Source organism: Arachis ipaensis, chromosome B7, assembly GCF_059453495.1.
Source record: "Arachis ipaensis isolate K30076 ecotype BB chromosome B7, ASM5945349v1, whole genome shotgun sequence".
Classification (NCBI taxonomy): Eukaryota; Viridiplantae; Streptophyta; class Magnoliopsida; order Fabales; family Fabaceae; genus Arachis; species Arachis ipaensis.
In genome coordinates, this window is record NC_142442.1 from 130541363 (window position 1) to 130546445 (window position 5083).

A 5083-nucleotide genomic window follows, 5' to 3' on the forward strand; every position below is an offset into this window, starting at 1 on the left:
CATGGTGATGAGCTTCATACGCCTCTTGAGCTCCATGAATTGGCTCTCTTGCTTGCTCCATCTTTTTCTTAGTGATGGGTTTGTCCTCTTTGATGAGGATATCTCCCTCTATGTCAATCCCAGCCGAATTGCATAGGTGGCAAATGAGGTGAGGAAAGGCTAACCTTGCCATAGTGGAGGACTTGTCAGCCACCTTGTAGAGTTCTTGAGGTATAATCTCATGAACTTCCACCTTTTCTCCAATCATGATGCTATGGATCATGATGGCCCGGTCTATAGTAACTTCAGACCGGTTGCTAGTGGGAATGATTGAGCATTGAATGAACTCCAACCATCCTCTAGCTACAGGCTTGAGGTCCAATCTTCTTAGTTGAACCGGCTTGCCTTTGGAGTCAATCTTCTATTGAGCTCCTTCTACACATATGTCCATAAGGACTTGGTCCAACCTTTGATTAAAGTTGACCCTTCTAGTGTAGGGGCGTTCATCTCCTTGCATCATGGGCAAGTTAAACGCCAACCTCACATTCTCCGGACTAAAATCTAAGTATTTCCCCCGAACCATTGTAACATAGTTCTTTGGATCCGGGTTCTTACTTTGATCATAGTTCTTGGTGATCCATGCATTGGCATAGAACTCTTGAACCATTAGGATGCCGACTTGTTGGATGGGATTTGTTAGAACTTCCCAACCTCTTCTTTGAATTTCATGTCGGATCTCTGGATACTCATTTCTTTTGAGTTTGAAAGGGACCTCGGGGATCACCTTCTTCTTGGCCACAACATCATAGAAGTAGTCTTGATGGGCTTTGGAGATGAACCTTTCCATCTCCCATGACTCGGATGTGAAAGCTTTTGTCTTCCCTTTCCCCTTTCTAGAGGATTCTCCGGTCTTAGGTGCCATCAATGGTAATGGAAAAACAAAAAGCTTATGCTTTTACCACACCAAACTTAGAATTTTGCTCGCCCTCGAGCAATAAAAGAAAGAATAGATGAAGAAGAAGAAGAAATGAAGGAGAGGGAGAGTGGGAAGTGTTTCGGCCATATTGGTGGGTTTGGGTGGGAAATTGGTTTTGAATTTTGAAGGTAGGTGGAGTTTATGAGGTAGGTTTATGGGGAAGAGTGGATGGATATGAGTGGTGAAGAGGTGATGGGGAAGAGAGATTGAGGTGATTGGTGAAGGGTTTTTTTGGGGGAAGAGTGTTTATGGGGTTGTGTGAAAGAGAGTGGTGAGAAGAAGTGAGTGGAGGTAGGTGGGGATCCTGTGGGGTCCACAGATCTTGGGGTGTCAAGGATTTGCATCCCTGCACCAATTAGGCATGTAAAATGCCTTTGCACACAACTCTGGGCGTTCAACGCCAGGTTGGTGCCCATTTTGGGCGTTCAACGCCCATTTGTTGCCATTTCTGGCGTTGAACGCCAGAACCATGCTTGTTCTGGGCGTTCAGCGCCAGAATGCTGCCCATTTTGGGCGTTCAGCGCCAGAACCATGCTCTGTTCTGGCGTTGAACGCCAGGCAGATGCTCCTCCAGGGTGTGATTTTTCTTCTGCTGTTTTTGATTCCGTTTTTGATTTTTTTTTTGTTTATTTTGTGACTCCACATGATCATGAACCTATAAAGACATATAACTAAGAAAAATATAGTTAGATAAAAATTGAGTTGCCTCCCAACAAGCGCTTCTTTAATGTCAATAGCTTGAGAGTGGGCTCTCATGGAGCCTCACAGATTTACAGAGCTTTGTTGAGACTCTCTAACACCAAACTTAGAGTTTGGATATGGGAGTTCAACACCAAACTTAGAGTTTGGTTGTGGCCTCCCAACACCAAACTTAGAGTTTGACTGTGGGAGCTTTGTTTGACTCTGCTTTGAGAGAAGCTTTTCATGCTTCCTTTCCATGGTTGCAGAGGGAGATCCTTGAGTTTTAAACGCAAGGGAGTCCTCATTCCATTGAAGGACTAGTTCACCTCTGTCAACACCAATCACAGCTCTTACTGTGGCCAGGAAAGGTCTTCCTAGGATGATGGATTCATCCTCTTCCTTTCCAGTATCCAGGACTATGAAATCAGCAGGGATGTAAAGGCCTTCAACCTTTACTAACACGTCCTCTACTTGTCCATATGCCTATTTTCTTGAATTGTCTGCCATCTCTAATGAGATTTTAGGAGCTTGCACCCCATAGATTCCCAGTTTCTCTATTATAGAGAGGGACATGAGGTTTATTCCTGAACCAAGATCACACAGAGCCTTAAAGATCATGGTGCCTATGGTACAAGGTATTATGAACTTTCCAAGATCCTGTCTCTTCTGAGGCAATGTCAGTTGATCCAGATCACTTAGTTCATTGCTGAACAAGGGAGGTTCAACTTTCCAAGTATCAATACCAAATAATTTGGCATTCAGCTTCATGATTGCACCAAGGAACTTGGCAGCTTGCTCTTCAGTAACATCCTCATTCTCTTCAGAAGAGGAATACTCATCAGAGCTCATGAAGGGCATAAGGAGGTTCAATGGAATCTCTATGGTCTCTAGATGAGCCTCAGAGTCCTTTGGTTCCTCAGAGGGAAGCTCCTTATTGACCACTGGACGTCCCAGGAGGTCTTCCTCCTTGGGATTCACGTCCTCTCCTTCCCTTACAGGTTCGGCCATGGTGCTTATGTCAATGGCCTTGCACTCTCCTTTTGGATTTTCTTCTTTATTGCTTGGGAGAGTACTAGGAGGGATTTCAGTGATCCTTTTACTCAGCTGGCCCACTTGTGCTTCCAAATTTCTAATGGAAGACCTTGTTTCATTCATGAAACTTATAGTGGCCTTAGATAGATCAGAGACTAAGTTTGCTAAATTAGAAGTATTTTGTTCAGAGTTCTCTGTCTGTTGCTGAGTGGATGATGGAAAAGGTTTATTATTGTTAAACCTGTTTCTTCCACCATTATTAAAGCCTTGTTGAGGCTTTTGATCCTTCCATGAGAAATTTGGATGATTTCTCCATGATGAGTTATAGGTGTTTCCATAAGGTTCACCTAAGTAATTCACCTCTGCTATTGCAGGGTTCTCAGGATCATAAGCTTCTTCTTCTTAAGAAGCCTCTTGAGTACTGTTGGATGCAGCTTGCATTCCATTCAGACTCTGAGAAATCATATTGACTTGCTGAGTCAATATTTTATTCTGAGCCAATATGGCATTCAGAGTATCAACTTCAAGAACTCCCTTCTTCACAGGCGTCCCATTATTCACAGGATTCCTTTCAGAAGTGTACATGAACTGGTTATTTGCAACCATGTCAATGAGTTCTTGAGCTTCTGCAGGCGTTTTCTTTAGGTGAATGGATCCACCTGCAGAAGTATCCAATGACATCTTTGATAACTCAGATAAACCATCATAGAATATATCCAGGATGGTCCATTCTGAAAGCATGTCAGAAGGACACTTTTTGGTCAGTCCTTTGTATCTCTCCCAAGCTTCATAGAGGGATTCACCTTCTTTCTGTCTGAAGGTTTGAACATCCACTCTAAGCTTGCTCAGCTTTTGAGGAGGAAAGAACTTGGCTAAGAAAGCCTTGACCAGCTTATCCCAAGAGTTCAGGCTGTCCTTGGGTTGAGAGTCCAACCATATTCTAGCTCTGTCTCTTACAGCAAAAGGGAAAAGCATGAGCCTGTAGACTTCAGGATCTACTCCATTAGTCTTAACAGTATCACATATCTTCAAGAATTCAGTTAAGAACTGAAAAGGATCTTCAGATGGAAGTCCATGAAACTTGCAGTTCTACTGCATCAGAGAAACTAATTGAGGTTTCAGCTCAAAGTTGTTTGCTCCAATAGCAGGAATGGAGATGCTTCTTCCATGTAAATTGGAATTAGGTGCAGTAAAGTCACCAAGCATCCTCCTTGCATTATTATTATTTTCGGCTGCCATCTCCTCTTCCTGCTCGAAAATTTCTGAAAGGTTATCTCTGGATTGTTGTAATTCAGCTTCTCTTAGTTTTCTCTTCAGAGTCCTGTCAGGTTCTGGATCTGCTTCAACAAGAATATTCTTGTCCTTGCTCCTGCTCATATGACAAAGAAGAGGGCACAGAAAAATAATAATAATAGAGATCCTCTTTTTTTTTTTGTGAGTGAGGGAGAGATGTTAGTAGATGAATAAACAAATAGAAGGAGATGAGAGAGAAGAGAATTTTCGAAAATTATTTTTGAAAAAAGAGTTAGTGATTTTCGAAAATAGTTTTTGAAAAAGGTTAGTAATTTTCGAAAATTAAAATTTTCAAAATTGAAATAATTAGTTAATTAAAAAGAAATTTTGAAAAAGAGAGAAGATATTTTCGAAAATTAGAGAGAGAGAGTTAGTTAGGTAGTTTTGAAAAAGTTAAGAAACAAATAAAAAGTTAGTTAGTTAGTTGAAACAAATTTTGAAAAGATAAGAAGTTAGGAGGTTAGAAAAGATATTTTGAAACCAACTTTTTGAAAAAGGTAAGATAAGAAGATATTTTAGAAATTAGTTTTGAAAAAGATTTGATTTTTAAAATCTCAATTAATGACTTGATTCATAAGAAATCACAAGATATGATTCTAGAACTTAAAGTTTGAATCTTTCTTAACAAGCAAGTAACAAACTTCAAATTTTTGAATCAAAACATTAATTGATTATGTTATTTTCGAAAATTTGATATGAAAAATAAGAAAAAGATTTTTGAAAAATATTTTTGGAATTTTCGAAAATAACTAAGAATTTTGAAAAAGATTTGATTTTTGAAAAAGATAAGATTTTCAAATTGAAAATTTGATTTGACTCATAAGAAACAACTTGATTTTAAAAATTTTTGAAAAAGTCAACTCAAATTTTCGAATTTGATGAGAGAAAAAGGGAAAGATATTTTTTTGATTTTTGAATTTTTATGAGGAGAGAGAAAAATAAGTAAAATGATGCAATGCATGAAATTTTTAGATCAAAACATGTGATGCATGCAAGAATGCTATGAATGTCAAGATGAACACCAAGAACACTTTGAAGATCATGATGAACATCAAGAACATTTTTTTTTGAAAAATTTTTAATGCAAGGAAAACATGCAAGACACCAAACTTAGAATTCTTT

General features: G+C 39.2%; 1 non-coding gene across 1 annotated transcript; it reads left to right on the plus strand.

The window, feature by feature from the left end:
- Nucleotides 1-3403: 3403 nt before the first annotated feature.
- Nucleotides 3404-3511, plus strand: LOC148554133 (small nucleolar RNA R71). The gene has a single exon (XR_015892698.1). It is a non-coding gene; the product is annotated as a small nucleolar RNA R71 (small nucleolar RNA).
- The last annotated feature ends 1572 nt before the right edge of the window (nucleotides 3512-5083 follow it).